The sequence below is a fragment of the Vulpes vulpes genome, chromosome 11, assembly GCF_048418805.1.
Source record: "Vulpes vulpes isolate BD-2025 chromosome 11, VulVul3, whole genome shotgun sequence".
Lineage (NCBI taxonomy): Eukaryota > Metazoa > Chordata > Mammalia > Carnivora > Canidae > Vulpes > Vulpes vulpes.
In genome coordinates, this window is record NC_132790.1 from 2443449 (window position 1) to 2465804 (window position 22356).

The 22356-nt window shown below is 39.5% G+C and overlaps 1 protein-coding gene across 6 annotated transcripts in view; it reads right to left on the reverse strand.

The window, feature by feature from the left end:
* Nucleotides 1-22356, reverse strand: part of ANO3 (anoctamin 3) — a 379990-nt gene that overhangs the window by 119000 nt on the left and 238634 nt on the right. The window lies entirely within an intron of this gene.

Sequence of the window (22356 nt, forward strand, 5' to 3'; positions counted from 1 at the left end):
TAAGGTTTTTTTTTTTTTCTTACTATTTTGTCTCAGAGTGTTCCAGATATCTAACCCAGAATCAGACACGTAGTAGGTATCCTTCCTTGCGGGAGGAAGAAACAAAGGGAAGGCAATATCCATAATCCTGTGACCTCAGGAATATAAGGCCAAGAAGAAATCGTGTTATCATTTCTCATCCTCTCATCCTCTCCCCTCCAATATTTAAGACAAAATTATAACAGGTTAAGATAATTAATTGCAGCAGAACTGCAATAGCCATGGTGTGCCATGACCCACTGCCTCCAGACGTTTCCATACTAATTTATACAAGGATTGGACTAAAATAAACCCATGGGCAATTCTTCTTTTGCATTTTCTTTTGCTTAAAGTATATCACCCGGTCCAGTCCCTTAATGAGAGGGAGCTAAGTCCTATGGTACTAATAACGTATTTAACCCCAGGTGAAAGCAAAAGTCCTTCAGTGCAAAGACCTAGAAGTAAATGATTGATTGGTAGGAAAAATATAAGAAAAATTAGATAGTGTTTAATTGATTTTGCATGCTTTTCATATTTTAAAAGCAGAATGCACCGAAAGTGGAACCTGGACAGTTACTGTGACCTATTGTTCTAAGTCTAAGCAAAGCAAATGGTCAACTCTCCCAGAGAAACAGCAGCCTGACTATCCAAAAAGATCGACTTTTTCTTTGTTTCTGAGCAAATGTGTTCACAATCAAACCATATTAACTAGAATTCTAATTTATTATTTAATTATTCGATGAATTCTAAATTATCGACGATGAGTTTTACCGGACAAAATGAGAGATAGTAATCAAAATGCTAATAGAGAAGCACAGAAAAATTAGGAAATCTCTTCCGAATTACGTTTGAAAAATGTTGAATAGGGGCGCCTGGGTGGCTCAGTCGGTCAAGCATCTGACTTCATTTAGGCTCAGGTCATGATCTCAGGGTCTCGAGACCAAGCCCAGAGTCAGGCTTGAGATTCTGCGTCTCCCTCTCCATCTGCCCCTGCCCCTGTGTTCTCTCTCTCTGTCTCCCTCTCTAAAAAAAAATAAATAAATATATACCAAAAAAAAAAAAAAAAACACAACAACAACATTGTATAAGTTCTGTACAATTTTAAGGTTAGGAGTATTATATTTTATTTGAATACACATATGGCAACCATTGACCAAGGTGTTGGTTAACCGTGTTCAAACCTTTAAAAAGCGGAACGGGCAGGAAATGCGTTACATGTATCATTGTATCTAGACATCAAAAGAACGACTCCTTTAATTCTTTGATATAATAATAGTTGTTTGAAAATGAAATCAAGCCTCATCTCTTAAATTATCTGGAATAGTGAAATGCTTTTCAATTACAATACAGGATGCATTTAATTTAGAGACGATTTTTGTGTTTATCCCTCCCAGAAGACAGAGTCAAACTAGTTTTGTTCAGAGGAGCTGGCATGCTGATCATCCATCAGGCACCTTATCTTTTAACAGGTTTGAAAACAACTTAATTATTTAACGCACTACAATCCATAAATCTCAGGTACTTTCAGAAAAACTGGCTAAAAAAACCTCCTAAAGAATATCTTGGCAGGATGCACGCTGCGGCTCATGCTGAGAAAGAATCCTTTGCAAAGATTGTAGCCTATTTGCAAAATAGCAATGGAAGTCTGCCTCCTTGCATGGAAACACAATTTTTAGGGTATTTTTTCAAATAAAATTATGGTAGTAACTGCTTGTTTGTGACATGCGTATTTTTTCCAGTATTCCGTTCTCTTTTCAATCTAACAAGCACTTATTGAACACCACGTGTATGCTAAATACTGTGTGAAACTTGAGTGATAAAAGTAAGAGGACACAGAAGACTTTTCAGGATTTCAGCCTACCTGTGCATGTAGATATTTAGTTACACTGCTGTCTAATAACCCCAGGCTTAGAGGCCCGAGCCACAGAGCTGAAGAATGCCAGGGTGTGCCAGAGGAAGACTGATTAGCAGGTGCCAGTAGACACCAAGGGTCCTGTCTCCTTGGTGACTCTACCTGTCAGGCAGGCACAGTATCAGGTCAGGGCACCGCTCTGGGAGTGACTGGTGACCGATTACGTGGGGACACCCTTCGGAGTTAGTACGATGCAGGTCGGTGCGCCGGCTGCGGCCCCGAGGTCTGTACCAGACAGACTGGGGCTTCAACCAACTGTGTCCTCACACATGTCACCCCATCTCACTGCTCAGCTTCAGGTCTCACAGCTGTTAAGTGAGAATAACTGTGTTCGTCGACATTGTAAGATTATTGTTATGACCGAATGAGCACCTCAGTGTCGTCTGAGCTTTTGGGATGGAAAAAAAGTCATCTATTCTCATGCAAAAAAAAAAAAATACTCATGCAATGTATTAATTTGCTTTGGGATTTGTCTCGTTTGCTAGTTATACAAATGACTCCTTTTGCTTTTTTTAGAAAATCGTCTTCCTTAGGACAAAACCAGGTAGAAACATAGATAAGTGCCCAAAGGATGTTGGTGTGGATACAGAATCAGAGCAAAGGAAAGCAGGTGCCCTTTACAAATACTTGTGAAATATGATTTACAACAAAATAAACCATGCAATAAACAAATGCATAACAATGGCTTATTGCAAAAAACCCCCAAAAAACAAAAAAACGATGACTTATTGTAAGACCAACACCTGTATAACTACTGCCTAGGTCAAGCAACAGAACCCCCCCAACTCCTTCAGAAGCCCCCCTATATCACCTTTTTCATCTGCCCTCCACATCCGCTCCCCACAAGGTAATCATAATCCCATTGTTCATGGAACTACTGCCTTGCTTTTCCTTAGTTTTATTTATTTATTTATTTATTTATTTATTTATTTATTTATTTATTTATTATTTTTTATTTTTTATTTATTTATTTATTTTTTTTGCTTTTCCTTAGTTTTATTTCCCACACTATATTTTAGTTCTTTCTGTTTAGCACCTTTGTGTAAATGCAAATATACAGTGAAGAAACTTTTGTGTCTGGCTTCTTCCCTGTTATATTACGAGTGTGAAATCCATCTCTAATTTTCATGTATTTGTAGTTCATTTTTCTCCAATGTTCTATTACTGTATAAGTACAATAAGACTTATTTATGCCTTCTACTAACAATGGCTATTTGGGCTGTTTCCAGTCTTGACTATTGAAAATAAACCTATAATAAACATTAATGTGTATAGTTCGCAATACACAGGTGCATACATTTCCATCCCTGTGTACCTAGGAGAAAAACTGCTGATTCATAGGAAAAATCTGCTTTCAACCTTAGCAGTAAGTCAAGCTTAACTCAGAATGCAGTGTGTTGCATACAGGCTCTAAGTTAATTTCTGGTGTCTCTCAAGATTTCATGGAATATGGCTCATACAGATGGAATCTTCTTGATCACTGAGGCCTGGTCTATGCTTAAAAAATTGACTTATTTTGCCGTACTATGTGACGTGAAAGACTAGAGGATGCATGGGTTTCAAGTGCTGTCAGTATCTACTTCCACCTGCAGGAGACTTTTTATCCAAATTTTGCTGTTCTGAATGCAACCAATTATTGTCGTGCCCTCTTACTGGGTATTTCTGTTTGGAATTAGAGAGAGGGGGGCACAGGTGGAGGGAGGCAGCGGGAGCAGTCATGACTGCCTTGCTCAGAAGATTGCTCTTGTTAACGGCAGTGGATGCTTAGGGTCCTTGTCTGTGTGGCCCCGCAGCCCAAAGGTGAGGACCAACGATGGGACCAGGCTAGCCCAGCTCCCCACCGAATCTGGGTGGCCATCCGGCTGGTTTCCGTTCCTGAGGCCAAGGGTCTGTGTTTCATGCTTGTGTTTCCTAATCTTTTCTTACCAAATCTTTAAACAGTGAAGATCTTTTTCTTTAGTGTTTGGCAGTGGTGTTTGTTTTTGTGTGTCTGTATCCCTTTTAGGCGATCATTAATGGGAGATTGGGAAACGACAGTCTAGATGTTGATAGTCTCATGCCATGTTTTTTTTTTTTTTAAAGATTTTATTTATTTATTCATGAGAGAGAGAGAGAGAGGCAGAGACACAGGCAGAGGGAGAAGCAGGCTCCACTCAGAGAGCCTGATGTGGGACTCGATCCAGGGTCTCCAGGATCATGCCCTGGGCTGCAGGCGGCGCTAAACCGCTGAGCCACCGAGGCTGTCCTCATGCCATGTTTTACTTTGAAGTTTTAGCTTTATCCCCCTTAATTAGGGGAAATCCGGACAGCCCGGGTATGTAACTGTAATTTATTTCAGAGTTAAAATCATTCCTCACAACAGCTCTTGTGGTTGACTCTACCTATTACAGAGGGGGAAAAAAGGAGTTTTAATACTTTTTTTCATTTCAGACAAATGAGAAATAGTTTTACCAAGCAAGTCACATATTTACAGCAATAAAACCAATCCCTCTTAAAAGAAGCTAACAGAAAATACACCATGCACTGCGGTTGAGGAGACATTCTGCATGTGAGTAGAAATTTACCAAGTGCTGCTGAATTAATAAATATTCTGGTTTTTCTGTTACGGAATTGTTTTTTTTTTTTTTTTAATGGTACTTAACAGGAGAAGAATGTTTCCGAAGTGTCCTCAGTGATAAAAAGTATATTAATAACATATATATTTTAACACACCCAGCTTAACTCAAAATCTGTCAGAAGAGTAATTGCTATGTAAATTTTCCTATGCAAATCATCTCTGATCCCGAGTCTCAGGAACCCCAAAAAGTCAGGCCTCAGTGCTATCCAGGCACGGCCTTCACTGTGGAGAAGACCCAGGCCAGGCTCATCGCTTCCTTAACAAGAAAGTCAACCCTACGTCTAGTCCACATCTTCTTCAGAAATACAAATATTCTCAAAATCAGTAACGGGAGTGCTCTTACCAGACAGTAGATTGTCTTCCAGCTCCTATCACATCTGGTAGAGAAAACTGGTGTTTAAGAAAATAATAGCTAATAAAGTAATATTTGAAGAAATACTACTACTAACGTAAGCTAAGCAGGAACCAAGCACTCTTCTGCACGCTTTGTATATATTCACACATTTCATGCTCACAAAAACTGAGAGAGAAGTGTTTCCCCCTTCCCCCCATTTCACAAATGCTGGAATTGAGGAGAACTTTAAAATAGATGGACAGGTCAAATGCTGGAATTGAGAACTTTAAAAGATGGACAGGTCAGTGGTAGCCAAAGAGCAAGGCATCCCACCCGGGGTTCCCACAGCACCTCCCTCCGTCTTCCTTTTGTGCATCATGTGATTTAACCTACATTTGCTGAGTGCCCTAGATACACATCGCGGAGCGCCCCGACCCAGGTAGCCTCCCCTCGCCTGCCACTCCCAGGCAGGGAGGCAGCGCCCGACCCCGGCCCAGAGGCAGGTGCACCCGGCCTGCAGCCCACCTGCCCACGGGATAGGGACCAGGTGGGACAGAGCTGTTTGCTCACAGGAATTAAACAACAGCCAAGTGTATCACAGACATTGCACACGTCGCTCCAGTCTCCACCTGGACCTGCTTCTGGACTCTCACGGTCCCAGGAAGGCTTCTAGGGACAGGGAGGCCTGAGGATGCCTGTTCTTCCTGTGGCCTCCTAACTTCACAGCATCCACGGTTTCGGTGGTTTGTTTTCAAATCATCTTAAGATTTTTTTTTTTTTTTAATTTTTTCAGCTTCAAAGATAACTGTGCTGCCAAGTGAAAGAGTCCAGTCTGAGAGCTGCACAGGCTGTGGACTTCCCACTCCATGGCGTTCTGGAAAAGGCAAGACTAGAGAGACGGCGAAAACATCAGTGGTTGCCGAGGACAGAGAGAGGGAGGGATGAAGAGCAAGGTGCAGAGGGTCGGCAGGGCAGGACGCCCGCCCCAGGCGACACTGCGATGACGCGTACGTGTCAGCAAACACTTGTTCTAACATACAGAATGGACAACGCCGAGTGTGAACCCCAATGTCAACCGTGGTCTTTGGGTGATTATGATGCGTTAATGCAGTTTTAGCGACTATAGTAAATGTCCCACTCTGGGGGGGGGGTACGGATAATGGGGGAGGCTAAGCATGTGGGGGAGAGGGGTATATGGGACTCTTGTCCTGCTCCGGTTTTCCATGAACCTAAAACTGCTCTAAAAATATTCTTTAATTATTTAAAAAAAAATTTTTTTTAAAGACTAAGTGAAATGTCATATACCCTACAAGCTACCTCGTATCTCTTACTGTCACATCCTAGGCGAACTAGTTAAATGCACGTGCTGAAGAGCAGAGAGGCATCTTTAAGTCAAAGACAGTTCCTAAAATAAAGCCAAAGGGCTCTATATCTTTTCATTTAGTGGTGTCATCCTTTTTTCTCTAATAAAAAAAAATGTATTCATGTTTATTTGTATAAAGGATTTATTATATGTCTACTATGTGCTGGGAACTCATAGCTCTGGGAATATAGTAATAAACCAGGCAAAGTGAGGCTGGACTCTGTGAGGCAGATATGGTACGGAAATTAATACAAGATGTGATTCAGATGTAAGGTGCAAAAAATAAGTTTGGTGCATCGGGGGAACGTCAGTAAAGGTCATTTTAGATACTAAAAGGACAAGTAAGCTGTTCCCTTTTATTGGATAAAAGTAACAATTGGATTTGCCGTTAAGGCAGTAAGATCCAAGTCAGAGATCGAGTCAAATTTATTTTCCTGTAGAAGAGGGTAGTAATACCAGCACTTCACAAAGTTGTTGCGAAGTGAAAATTAAGTATGGCAGTGCGCACAAGGAAGGTGGTCTTCTGCCCATTTTAACATCCTATCACTGAATGTATAATAGGCCGCTCAGTAAATGTATGTTAAATAACATGATGCATAAATGACAGGAGTAAAATGTATGTAAAATATTATAGACATGCTTCTTCTCATTACTATTAATATTCTTTGATGTTATTAAGTAGGGATATAGAGCAGAGAGAGAAAATTCAAAAGAGGGAGCCCTCTTTGTACAAAAAAAAAGGTTTGGGGCCCCTGGGTGGCTCAGTGGGTAAGTGTCTGCCTCTGGCTCAGGTCGTGATCCTGGGGTCCTGCGATCGAGTCCCACATCGGGCTCCCCCAAAAAAGCATGGTTCTCCCTCTGCCTGTGTCTCTGCCTCTCTCTGTGTGTCTCTCATGAATAAATAATTTTTTCCTAGTTTTAATTATATTTATTAATGTGAAACTTTAAAAAAAGATTTATTTTTTTTGTAAATATATTTTTTATTGGTGTTCAATTTGCCAACACCCAGTGCTCATCCCGTCAAGTGCCCCCCTCAGTGCCCATCACCCAGTCCCCCCATCCCTCCGCCCACCTCCTCTTCCCCCACCCCTAGTTCGTTTCCCAGAGTTAGGAGTCTCTCATGTTCTGTCTCCCTTTCTGATATTTCCCACTTATTTTTTCTCCTTTCCCCTTTATTCCCTGTCACTATTTTTTATATTCCCCAAATGAATGAGACCATATAATGTTTGTCCTTCTCCGATTGACTTATTTCATTCAGCATAATACCCTCCAGGTTCATCCACATCATCGAAGCAAATGGTGGGTATTTGTCATTTCTAATGACTGAGTAATATTCCATTTATTAAAGAGGTGATTTTTTTTTTTTTTTGCTTCTTAAAGCTAAACAGCTTTAAGCTCTTTAATAGCTTCTTAAAGTAAAGAGACTCATGAGATTAGGTCATTGCAATTTTTATCAAACTGAAATACTTGGAATTGTGCTGATGGAGTATCTTGTTGACTTATTTTTTATTGAATTGATTCCAATAATGCTTATGAGTTATGCAAAAATAATTCACTCAAAACTTCAAATCTGTTTCAGTCAGTCAGACAGAGCATACTGTTGATTATATTTGTCTGCCCTGCTGGCAAGCTCTTGCTGGTGTATTGTAGTTAGATAAAGAATTGTCAGTTTACTTCATTAATGGTACACGAAACATTCACTGATGAGGCTACATTTTAAGGTATCAGAATATAATACTTTACGGTATTAGTTATCTATTGTTGCATAAAAAAACCTACTGCAAACCTAGGAGCTTAAAACAATGCAGTTACATTATCTTACATTTCCATGAGTTCAGGTGTAGCTTAGCTGGTCCTTTGCTTAGGCCACCAAGGAAGCTGCAACCAAGGTATCAGAAGAGCTTTACTCTTATCTTAAGGCGGGACTAGGGAAAATCCATTTCCAAGATAACTCAGATTGTTGGCAGAATTCATTTCCTTGTGGCTAAGGCATGAGTGTCTGACTTCTGCTGGCTGTTAGCTGGAGGCCAACCACAGCCCCCAGCCCCGAGATACTTCCTACAGTTCCTGGACATGTGGGCACTCCCAGCCTGGCTGATGGCATAAACAAACCAAAGAGTCTCCAGACTGAGTCTGACAGCAGGACAGAGTTTTATATAATGTAACATAGTCAAAGAAGTGGTATCTCATCAACTTTGTTTTATTCTAGTGTTTGGGAATAAGTCACAGAGAAGAGGATTATGCAAGAGTTTGAATGCCTGGAGGCAGAGATCATTTAGGCCTTCCTAGAGTCTGTCCATCAAAGTAAGATTTATAAATTAGATAAAAGTTAAAGAACTGATCTAAAAGGTTAAAAGTTGACTTTAAAAAGAAATCATGGGGCGGCCCAGGTGTCTGGGTGATTCAGCGGTTTGACGCTGCCTTCGGCCCAGGGCCTGATCCTGGGGACTCAGGATCCAGTCCCACGACCGGCTCCCTGCATGGAGCCTGCTTCTCCCTCTGCCTGTGTCTCTGCCTCTCCCTCTCTCAGTGTCTCTCATGGACAAATAAATAAAATCTTAAAAAAAAAAAAAAATTAAAAAAAAAAATAAAAAGAAATCATGAAATACTGTACTAAGGAAAGAAGGCTTATGGTCTCACTCACCGAACTCCTCCATAGAATAAACAACTGGGGGATAATCTATCAGTTTGGAAATTGTTACAACAGAGGATATTAAAAAAAAAAAAAAAAGGAAAAAGAAGGGAATAAAAGAATCTGGGTTTACTCCTAGTTCAATCTCTACTTTCATGGCTGTAGACAAATGGTGTTTCCTCTCTCAATTCCCTACCACAAATCAGAGTGGGTATAGAACAAAGGGTCTTTGTAGCTTGACATCAGGATCCTTTTCTTTTTCCCAAATATTTCTCCAGGAAGCCGTTTTCTAAGGCCTCTAAGGTTTTCCAGCTAACTCTGGCTGGGGTTTTTTATTTCTGTACGGAATAATACATAGATATTGGGCAGCTGAGTTCACTCCTTAAAGTGCTTCAAAGGTCTTTTCAGAAAAGTATTATAAATGACAATTGAAATCTGTCTTACTTTGACCTGAGTAGGTACCTTTGACATCATGAAGGAGAAAACAGGAGACAGGGCTTCTCTTATTCCAAAGTGAAAAGCTCAATGTCATCAAATTTCATGAGTCGAGTAGAATACAAAGCACACACTTTGGAATGTGACACCCTTTATGACCACTGAAATGTAGCCTAAAGGGGGAAATGCAGAGATGTAAAGTACTTCTAGTAAGAATCTACTACCAACTTTCAGAAGTAGGGCATAAACATAGAAAATCAGAGTTATGATTCCAACAACATGGAAAACAACACAGTTTCAAAACTCTCATGTCATAAAACACCTAGAAATGATAGATAAAATAAAACATACAACTACTGAAATTCCAGAGGAATAAGCAGGAAAGTATGTATGTCTAGCTTCTAGGTAGAAAAAATATGTAGAAAACTATAACTTGCTGGCAAGTCAATAGTGTGGCTGCTCTGGGTGAAGATGTAGAAATCAATAAAAAAAAAAAAAATAGCGGAAACAAACACTGATAAATTTAAAAATAAAACTTCTAAATAATAAGCTAAAGATATAAAATTCAGTGAAAGCTAGAAAAGAAAGTGAAGATACAGTTTCTTTAGTAGATAATGCTGATTCAGATGAATTAGATATCTATATAAAAAAGTTATAATACTTTAGATTATATTTAAACATCAATTCTAGCTCAGAAATAAACAAAAATTTATGGTCAACTGACTTTCAGCAAGGGTCAAGGCAGTTCAATGGGGAAAAATGGTATTTTCAACAAATGGTGCTGGGGCAACTGTATATCCATTCGCAAAAGAGGTTGGATCCCTATCTTAAACCATACACAAAAATTAGTTCAAAGTGGATCAGAGACCTAAATGTAATGAAGAAAATTATATCATTATTAGGCTAAAATAGATGAATAAATATGAATATGAATAATACCTTGAATAAATGAATATGAATAAATAAATACCTTGAGTTAGGTAATGATTTCTTAAATACAACACCAATTATACAGAGACAAAAGGAAAAAGAAAATATAAACGGACTATATAAAAATTAGACACCTAGTGCTCTAAAAATATATGCTATTAAGACTGTGAAAAGGTGGGGCACCTGGATGGCTAAGTCAGTTGAGCAGCTAACTCTTTTTTTTTTTTTTTTTTTTTTATTCATGAGAGGCACAGAGAGAGAGAGAGAAAGGGGCAGAGACACAAGCAGAGGGAGAAGCAGGCTCCATGCAGGGAGCCTGACGTGGACTCGATCCCAGGTCTGTAGGATCACACCCTGGTCTGAAGGTGATACTAAACCTCTGAGCCACTGGGGCTGACCAAGCAGTTAACACTTGATTTGGGCTCAGGTCTTGATGTCAGAGTCATGAGATCAAGCCTCATGTGGGGCTCCATGCTCAGTGAGGAGTCTGCTTCTGTCCTAATGCTCTCTCTGTTCTTCCCCCAACTTGTTCACATGCTCATGTTGTCTCTCTCTCTCTCTTTGAAATAAATCTTAAAAAAAAAAAAAAGGTGAAAAGGTAAATCACAGAATGGGAATAATATTTTTAAAAAATATGTCTGATAAGGGACTTGTATTTACATTATATAAATAACAATAAAACCACAAATAACTGAGCTACCAATGAACAAAGGATCTGGATGTAGATTTTTCCAAAGAAGATATACAAATGGGTCAACAGGCATATTCCCTAATGAAAATATTAGGGAAATGCAAATCAAAACAGTGAAACACCACTTCTCACCCAATGGTTATAATCAACATGACAAACATTAAGCTAGAAATGGGAACCCTTGTCCATCGTTGGTGAAGACGTAAACTAGTGAACAAGCTTTGAAAAACTGTTTGGCATTTACTCATGATGTTAAGCATAGAGTTACCGAATCACTCATTTCACTTCCAGGTATATACCCAGGAGAATACATCCACACAAAAACTTGTACATAAATATTCATAGTATTATCCATAATAGTAAAAAAAAAAAAGTGATGCAATGTCTATATGATCAATACATAACTGAAATGTGATATTATCCACATAATGAAATATTATTTGGCATCAAAAATGAATTAAATATTGACACATGCTGCAACATGTTCATCTAGGATGAACCTAGATAATATACAAAGTAAAGGAAGCTAGTCACAAAAGACCATATATTATATGATTCCATTTATGTGAAATTCTGTAATAGACAAATACAGAATATAGGTTAATCATTTCCTAGAGTTGGAGGAGTGAGTAGAATGGAAAATAATTGCTAATGGGTACAGACATTTTTTAGGGTACAGGTTTTCTTCTTTAAAAAATATTTTAAAATGGATATTGTGATGATGGTTTCACAACCTAGAATATACTAAAATCATTGAATTGTACACTTTAAATGGGCAGTGAATGTTATGGTATGTGAATTTTATCTTGATAAAGCTCTAAAAACCAATTACAGATGGATTAGGGATTTTAAAATGCACAAGAATACATAGATCTTCTAAAAGCTGACATAGGAACTCACAGTAGGTGAATATTTCTTAAACAGGACTCAAAAAAGAATGCACAGATTTGCTACACTTCTATAGTAATTAAGGCAGCAGGGTATTCATGCTGGAATAGACAATATAAGAAATAAAATAGAGATCCCAGAAAAAGACCTACATGGAGAACTGAGATGGAATTACAAATCTGTGTACTTTTCCTGGGTAGGGTAGATGAGTCATTTAGTGGCACTAAAAAAGTCAGTTATTTTCTTGGAACAATACCATATACAAAAAAGAAAAACATAAAAAGAGTTTAAAGACAAATGTGAGAAGCAAAAATGTAAACCTTTCAGAATAAAATATATAAAATAGTATATATAATACATAAAATTATATTAAATATGTAATATTTAATAACATTAAAATAAAATGTTAATGATTTTAGTAGGAAAGTTTTGTTTGATTTTGTGTGGAAAAAAGCTCCTAGGCCCTAAGAAGGTAAAACTATGATTAATAAAACCTTTGTACATTAAAAGGTCAAAAAATGTGATAAGGTAAGCGTTCATTAGAAGATATTTTTTATGACTACAATCAATAAATGATTAGTCTCCAGGACATGTAAATAACTACTCTAAATCAATAAGAAAAGATCAATAATCCAACAGAAACACAGTGATGTGCCTATTAATAATAGGCATTTAAGAAAAGAAGAAACATTATTGCATTATTTGGAACAGAAGAAGATCAGAAACATACAAAACTTCTCATCAGTCAGAAAGTGAATAATTATCTGTGGTGATACAGTTAGTACCATTAGTTGTGTAGTCACACAATGTAATATGACCGATCTGATCAAAAATCCCTTAAAGAGGAGCTAGTGAACTTTCAAAAAAAGCAATATAAAATATATATTTCTTCAGAGTTTGAAAACCTGAAAAACAGTCCTCAATATCGTCTAAGGAGATGATAGATAGATAGATAGATAGATAGATAGATAGATGCATGATAGATAATCCTATGCGTGGTAAAAGTACAAAAATATTCATAAGAAAGCTAATTACCAAAATCAGAAGAATGGTTATAGTGAGACAAATTGAGGAAAAGGATCAGGGGGTATTACATAGGAGTCTTCAATTTTTGTCTTTCATAATCATTTGGAAACAGATACGGCAAGCAATTCAGATCCAGTAAAGCTCTGTGTTGGATATAGCTTGTTACAGCTAAGTATTATTATTTAACAGTTATTATTATTATAATAACTGTATTATTATCTAATAATACAGTTTCGATATGCCTGAAATATTCTTAATAATCAAAATTCAAAAGGCCAGCATTGCTGTTGACTTCTGAAATCAACAATCTGCAATATATATTTGTTTAGCAGTTAAAATCTTACTTATAAAATTGAACACCTATAAAAAAAATCTTACTTATAACTTAAGCCTCAGTTTCCTCACCCAACTAATCCTATAGTTACTATAATCAAAGATCGTTAAACAATAAAACTTCAATTTCAGTCCCAGTTACTAAACTGCATGCCCCCTTCAGTCCACTATACTTGTGCCTACCTTACCATTTTGGGAAAAAAAAAAAAAATGAAATACTGTAAGATAAACTTTTCAGGGATATTAAACTTGAACGTATTTGCTCAGAAGGTGGTTCGAGAAGGAATTCTATGAGGACTGTTAAAAAGAAAACCCCAGGCCCAAGATGGCTTCACTTTGGTTAAGGTCCCCAAGTCAGTAAACCAGGACCTATTACCTAACCTAACTGCTGTTTTACCCCCCGCCCAGGAATTAGGCAGTCAAAAGGGGAGTTTCCTGGGCAGCCCTAGGCAATTTACTGACAGACCCACTTTACTCCCCTTAGGAGCGTGACCTTGCCTAACACGTATTCTTTGCTAATAATTTCCTTTGGTCTGTTCCTTTCCGGCCCTTCCTTTCTGTAGCCCTCTGAAGCTCCCCTCTGCTTGCTAGAGGGGATATTACCTGATTCATAAATAGATTAATAAAGCCAATGGAGAGCTTCAGAATGAAGAAAAAAAAAAGTGTTAGAATGTACTGGGTTGAATTTTCGTTATATAACAGGTGGGGGGGGGGTTGGGGGGCATCGTTAGGAACAAATGATCAGCTCAGAGCTCGTATGCTGAAGAGACGTGAGCACTGTCAAGTCTCGTCAGCAGCCACCTACGACACCTAACACACAAACTCTGCTTAAAATCAGCCTGAAGTCACTCTGCACTTCTGGCAGTGATCAGCTGGAAATTAAAAAAAAAAAAAAAAAAGAAAAAGAAAAAAGCAAGAACCACTTAAGAATTCACTGAAAGTCTGAGAATGAAGATTTTTAGACGAAAAGATCAAATTTCAAATGCAAAACCAAATCAAATACCATTGTATTGTAAAGGACTTTGAGGAAATTACCTTTGCAGAGAGTTTGAAAACAACCTGTGACATCAGTGCATTTCTTGTTATCATGAATTCCATATTCTCCCTTACATAGCTGTTTTTTTTTAGTTTTTTTTTTTAATTTAGTATTATTTTTTAAGTAACCCCAACACCCAACATGGGTGAACTCACAAGCCCAAGATCAAGAGTTGCAGGCTGTTCCGACTGAGCCAGCCCGTCCCCCCACCCCGTACTGAGCTCTTAAAACAAAATTCTTTAAAAAGGTGGTCATAATAGAGGGGCAGTGGGTGATTTCCAACATGAGTTTAGGAAAGTGATTTAAAATATTGGTAATCTCAGAAACCCAATGGAAATAGTCTTTAAAAATGCGGAACTATTAGGAGCAATCCTTCCCATGAAAACAAGCAAACATTACACAAAGCAAAACCTTAAAAAGCATCAAAGAATTCACAAGATAGTGAGGAATTGCTACGTCAAGCTCAGAACAGAGTAGAAATCAGGAATGGAGAGAGGGGAAGGTGCATACCTGAGCACTTAGGTCACTAGGCTTTTGCATTAGCACTTTTCCGTGTGTGGTTGCCGGGGGTACAAAGGTGAATAAACCAATCAGCCTAGTTTGTCCAAGGTATTTTTAGGACACGTCAGTGGTAAATGTACCTGAAACATTAACATATTCCTCCTTTTGGCTCTGGATTCGTAACAGATGAAAAGTACAACAGATGCCTAAAAAGGATGGGAAGCTCGACACAGAGAAGTCCAGTTACACCAGGGCAGGTTGAAGTCACCTGCGGTTTTGCAAATGCAAAGTAAAAATGTCAAGTCAAAATACAGAAAAGGGTAAAAAATATCCCTGAACCACGGGAGTGGCCCAGAACATCACCCTGGCCAAAGACTACTGTTTCGCTTGAATTTTTAACTTGGCACGAACGGCACTCTCTGAGGAGGGTATCAAATTTGTTGGGGTAGTATCATCATTAGTGTCCTGGGCCATATGAGGAAATTAGGAAAATTCACATAATGCTCCAAAGGAAACTATTCTCTGTTATCCGGTGTTTATCATTAATCATATATGCTAGGAAGGCAGAGGATAGAACCTCCCGCAACCTTCACACCACGGTGGATTCGATCTGATGAGCAGTGTACTGGCTCCTGCAGAAGAGATGAGACTTGTGTTCCTCACATTTGCAGAAAATTACTTTTCATGACCCAGCAGTCCACCGTTTCTCCCTAAAAGCTCTACCAATAAGACGAGAATCTCTTGAGACCCAGCAAGCCGAAGGCAGATCGTCAAACAACTAATTTTGCTACCATCAGAAAGCGGACGACCTTATCGCGTTGGCCACAAATAATCTACTGAGCAAAAATAAATCAGGTCGGGGATCCCTGGGTGGCTCAGCCGTATAGCGCCTGCCTTTGGCCCAGGGCGTGATCCTGGGGTCCTGGGATCAAGTCCCGCATCAGGCTCCCTGCATGGAGCCTGCTTCTCCCTCTGCCTCCCTCTGCCTGTATCTCTGCCTCTCTCTCTTTCATGAATAAATAAAATCATAAATCAATCAATCAATCAATCAATCAGGTCATGTTGGAAACTTTGGAAAGTTGGCACTGAAAATATATCCTAGAATATGAATGCCTGTTTCGCCATGAGCTTAGTTCTTTCCAGTTCCAGGGTTACTCCTGCTGCTTATACGTTAGATATTTGTAAAGACACAGAAAGGTGAACTCTCTCAGGAGCCCAGGAGTGTCATTTAAGATTATGGTCCTGGCTACTTGTACCTGTGCGGGCTTCTCCAGCGTTGGCAGGGTGGTGTCCTAAGCTGTAGAAGGGCCGCTCAAGACAAAACCAGTGGTTTTTAACCCTTGGTAATAGGGAGTATCCCGAGAAAAAACCACATAGGTACATATTTGTACGACTATGCATATGATCTCAGAGAGTTCACAGACGCCCTGGGCTCCTGGGTCAGCCCCGTAGGGCTCCCTGGACACCAGGCTAAGAACTCCTGGATCAGGCCTTCTCAAAATCGTCCTAGGGACGATGTCTAGGGACACCTGCCTCTATCACCTAAGCTCCCTTGGTAGGCCCTGACAGAAAGAAAGTTGAATCTCTTAAAGCAGAGCCTCCAAGCACTTCGGAAACCCTCTAGCTAAACTCACAGGGCTGTCATCTGGATTTGTTTAAAACTGGACATTAGTGAAGGTAGGCAGCATTTCCTTTTCCTCTACTAATCTTTCCTTTTCAGATACTATTAAAACAACGAACGTACAACCATGGCTCATATTTGAAACTGAGGTAAGTGTAGACATTCATATTTCTTCAATTTCGCAAAGACAGCAGGATTTGTAGTTGGAGGATGGGAGATGAAGGCCCAACTCCTGCTTCTTATCGTGTCACTGTGCCCAAAAGCTTAATTAAGGTTTCAGCATCCGTATTTATAAAATGGTGATAAAAAAAAAGGTCTATTTATTTCTCTGAGAACTGTGAGGATGGTGGCTGAATTGTGTAAAATAGCTAGCAAGCGTACCAGACTTCTTAGGTTCTCGATGAAGGAGAACTGTCATCTGAGGACTGATTAGACAAGATACAACATGGCATTGTTTTTTCAAAGTTTGATCATATATCTCTATTTTTGACCATAGCCACAGACCACTTTTTAATATTTTTTTTTTCTTTAGGTTGCATTCTTTCTTAAAAAAAAAAAAAACAGCCTTGGGATCTCTGGGTGGCGCAGTAGTTTGGCGCCTGCCTTTGGCCCAGGGTGAGATCCTGGAGACCCGGGATCAAATCCCACGTCGGGCCCCGGGTGCATGGAGGCTGCTTCTCCCTCTGCCTGTGTCTCTGCCTCTCTCTCTCTCTCTCTCTCTGTGCGTGACTATCATAAATAAATAAAAATTTAAAAAAAATAGCCTTTGCCATAAATATTAGCCTAAAAAATTACACGTTTAGGGCGCTTTATTATCCCCCCCCCCCCGTATACACATTACAATAAAGTCATATCTATTAAAAATGTTTAAGTCACTGTGGTGCAGTTTGAAAATGATGTTGAAAACCATGCTTTGGCAAACATGTAAGCTCTAACAAGCCACTAATGCTTTGCATAAATTAAACCCAGTCTGGGTTTATTATCTTTGCTGGCAAAGAGCAAGACTTGAGATAAGGTGGTTGGAGTTTTGATGGTGGAAAGGGAAAAAGGAAATACCCCGAGGAGGCCAAGTGGCAGGGCCTTGTGCATCTGAACTTCAGCCGGGGATTTAGAGTCCCTGAGGGCCGAGAGCACAGAGTAGGAAGACAGGAGGTCAGGACAGACCTGCGTGAATTGTAAAGACCTACGTTACCGACCTCAGGTCCAGCGCTGGGCCAGCTTGTGTCCTTCCTACCACCTAAGAGCGGCATCCCTATTCAATGCTGCAGTATTCTAAAGCTGGCAAAAGGTGATAGTTTGTCACTTAAAAAATTGAAACGAGAACATAAGGCAGGAGTGGTCAGGACATTAGTGTGGAAGGCAGAAAAATTGGCTGTCTGCTCTTGATTTACCGATGCAAATATTTTATAACGCACCCCTGTCCAGAAGCTAAACACAGGATTGTAACTCCCCGAAGGACCTGGAAAGCCATGAAAACACAGTTTATCTTTTATCCAATATTGCCTAGAACTGCCCACAGGGTCCTTCTCCAGCATGTTGCTATATAGACAATAAACAAATACGTCAATAAGCGAGGATGGAAACAAATGATACTTCAGGAAGGATGGATCATTTACATTCAAGAGGCGCAACCTCCATCAACTTACAAAGCGCCTGCACGCTCGCACGTACCTGCTATACTTAGCAACTACTTTAAGCTACATGCTATAGAAACAAAGAGGCATCTGTCATTCAACAAATCTCTTTTTAGCTCCATTTTGATCCCAGACACTTGTTCAAGGGCCTGGATGGAGACGTGAACAGCAACCAGAGGAATGGAATGAGTATTACAGTGAAGCCCTGTAGACTCCGGTTTGAACAAAAGAAGTTTATTAACCACCTGTAACATGATGCAAATTGTACCTTTTTTTTTTTTTTTAACCTTTGTTATTTCTCCCATCATATGGAGGCAGACAAATCTGGATTTGAATTTTGGCTCTGCCTCTTAACGAGCTATGTGGACCTGGACTTTACTAACCTTTGTGTTCACTGATTACCTCATTCAGGAAGTGGGAGAAAAATATTCCCTTCATTACAGAATTAGGTACGCTCTAACAAGTATGAATTTAGTGCTCTTCTGTCCTGGTTACTATTTTAGGCATGTGCAAAAACCGTGGACACATCGGACACACCCTACTGCCCAACCACGTGGATCAGCCAGGGGGTTTATCCAGGAGTGGTTAGTGGGCAGTTGACGCAGGGAACTTACCGCTGTAATTACTAAATGATGAAACTCTGAATGGGTGTCAGGATGAGGAATGCATGTGTATAAAAAACAAGTGGTTTAATAAAACAAGTGGCGGGTATTAAATGACCAATTTTGCGGCTATCTGGCAAAATAATAAGTATTTTCAATTACATTTTTAGGAAGCTAACTGTGGCTGCAGGGGTTCAATGCAGGACATCATGGTGCCAGCCGGGGCTAACCAAAGGTAGCTTTACTGAACAGCTGGGTTCTCCTAACCAGGGAACATATTACAGGTAAAATGACTCTGTGCCTGCAGAAAGAAAAAACTAAAAACTAATTAACTATACAAATGGAGAGAAAAAAAATCCAGATCATATGGTGTCATCACCATTTGGGCAAAAGCATCTGTGAACACTCCCAGTAGACGCGACACAGAAGAGCTGAGGCAGAGCTAGAGGTGTACACACCCCAGCTCCCCCATTCATTAATGAAACACCAATTCTTAGTCTCATTCTAATGCTTAAGGAGAACCCAATTTTATCAAACACCATTTTAATTCTAGATATCCAAGCTATCCCTACGTCACGACCCATAATCAACATATATTTATTTGCTCATCCAAACTGGGATGAGGAATATCAAACAGAGGAGCCTTTGTTCTTTCAATGATTGATTTAAAGATGACATTGTTTGGCTTTAGAATTTACAAACAGTCTAAAAAGACATTAAGCCGTACTTGGGAAAAAAATTAAATATCCTTAGTGTAACTTACCCCTTAGTAGACAATGTATAGGTAGTTAAATGCTTTGGCTTTGAATTTTTATATTTTTGCTTGTTTTTAGGAAAACTTCAGAAAATGATAAGCTTTAGAACAGGGCTGCTCTATGTCTAGTGCTGCTTCATAGAAGTGGGAAGTGGAAATGGAGGTGGGGCTACGGGTGAAGGGTAGGTTAAAATTCACCTGCTGAAGAAAGAACAAGGACAGTGATGTGTCCTTATTGCCTGGACTTCTCAGGGACTCCTGGCAATGATGCCCCCTGGTGCTCTGCCTCTACTCTCTGAATTACCCGCCTTTACATCAAGACCTTTCCTTGTTGCAGAGCCAGCCCGCACCTGCTCACAGGAGCCGATTTTGAAATCTTTGGGAATTTTGAGATCCAGCACACTGGTATCTGACATAGACCAAGGTGGGACTCAGCAAATGCTTTTTTGAAAAAACCCTTGCCCACCATTGCTTATTTGGCTTAATGCATAGAGACACAGAACGCGTCTGTTGTCCACAGCCGTCTATGCGGTGCTTAGTGTAGTATCTGCTCTACGGTGAGTGAATGCCAGCCAGATAAATCAGACAGGAGCGTCAGCATCCACATGCCATGCTTCACTTCAAAACCTATGTATGACCCTGAAAATTATAACCACTCAGCCTCGAGAAAAATCTCCAACTGGGTAGTGTCTCTATCATTTCCACGATTCCCTTTCGATAAGGAGGAGAGGTACGGGAATAAATCGTGCCTATGAGGGGAGACAGAGTAAAACATGAATTTCCTAACAGTCTCTGGGAACTCGGTCCACTTCAAGGCAGGGCCCCTCCCAGCTGAGGGACAGGGCTGCTCGCAGCACACGGGGTTAAACAGGATAAATAAGCTGCTTTCTGAGCAGGGTTTCGGTGAGCTGTAGTTTTGAAGTTGCTTTTCAGCCTCCTGCTATTCAAAACTGCCATGGTGTAGGAATCAAGAATGCAATGGTGTTCAGGCTAAAAGATTACTGTGACTCATATCTCAGAGATTTTGGGAGCCCAATAGTCATAGATCACCAGGGAGCCCTTGTGAATCGGGTCGGGGTCTGCAGGGCACAGCAACCACATTAGGTAACGGTGAATGAGGCGCACACGACAGTAGAGGGGACTCCTGATCACAGTGCTCAACCAGTGTTAGCCCAGGCCCCTCTCCCCACTCAGAGCCTCCCCTCTTGCCTGCCTGTTCTGACCCGGGGCCACTTAAAGATCCTATCAAACAAAGGGGACAGATTCCGAGGTCCAGGTTCGACAAGAGTAGGAGTTTCTCTACTCTTCGTCCTGCCCCAGGACCTCTGTTCTTTTTACAGATGGTTGCCTTAAGCCCATTAATAAAAATACACACATAAATAAAAAATAAAAATTAAACAAAACAAAACAAAGCCTTTAGCGCAATGTGAAAAATGCCAGTCGCATCTGCTGAACTCTAAGATCTCATGTGAGGATAAGAAATTCCTTGAGGCCATCTCCTTGTTCCCAAAGGAAGAACTGCTTACCTAAGAATTCACATGTATAAACACATACACATCTTGAAATGCTTGGCATTTGAAATGCTCTGCCAAGCATTTGCAGTTTTTGGAAATATTGCTTTCCAATGCAGAGGCACCGTACAGGAAAGCATAAACACAGTTATAGATAATGGCAGTCCCGAGACTTTGATTTAGCAACCCTAAATGCATTTTCTTTTAACCATTTAATCCCTCTTTGGCTTTTTTAAAAATACATTTTCCTAAAAAGTACTGGCTTTATTGATGTACACATTTTTAATTTAAAAGATGTTATATATATATAATGTATATATTTATAAAATATATATATAATGTATATATTAATAAAAATATGTATATTACATAACATATTCTAGCAAATATAATGGAATACATACAAATGAAACCAATTAAATGCATAGATGAATTTTCCTTATATACAGCTATGAAAACATCTGAAGTCAGATAAGTTCTGAGTAGGATGTTCTCTTACGCATGCTTATTATAAAACTTACTTCTAAAACAGAAAATGAAAGGTAAAAGACCAGATTTATAAGTACTCTACAAACTGAATCCCAGGTAACAAGCATAATCCCCAGAATTTCTCATGATCCACGATGTGCTTAGCAGGAGGAGAAAACCGAACCTATTTCAATCCTTTATATATGTATTTTGATCTTTTTAATATATTTCTTAGGTTGTGTTTGCCTTTTAAAAGCTTCTCAGAGCAAGGGCAGATTCCTGTTTCCTTTATGGGATTTCTTCCCCCTCTTTACCTTCTCGACTTCACATACCCCCCCCCCCCCTTTCTCAGGGGCCTTATTTCATTTTCTACCTTCCATTTCTACCAAATACTTAAAGACAAATCTTACTGATTGTGCCATGGGCCCACTTGCGGACTAGGGGCTGAGGCCGGCTGTGTCCTATTGCACTGTTAAACAGCTGAACAGTGTTAAATAGCTGAACACTATTCACTTTTATGGTTAGATCATTATTTATTTACCTTCAACCGAAAGAGATTTTGGCTTGTTTTGCTAAGTTATCTTTCGCTATGATTCATAGTGATGTAATGAATATCCTTGTTCCCATATCTCTGGTAATATCTCTAATTGTTTTATTAATACAAATTCCTAGAAGTAAAATCACTCAAAAATTTTTATCTGAAGACAAGCTTGATTTCCTCTTCTCCATAAACTTCATCTTAACTCTTGAAAGCTACTAATAATTCCATGCCACCTAAAGTCCTGATATTCTCTTTCACATTCACTCATTTGACAAGTTTATCGTGAGTTCCTGTTATGAGTCAGGCTCTGTGCAAGGTGTAATGTAATTACAAAGAGAAATAATCCATGATCCTCATCCTTCAAGAGAGAGTAATTTAGTCAGGTAGAGAGATGGCAGGAACAAATAATTGCATTTTGGTGCGATTTGTGCTCTACGAGGGGTGAGTACAAGTGCCACGAAAGCAAACATAAAGGGACTATCCAGACAAAGAGAACACATCTTCATTCC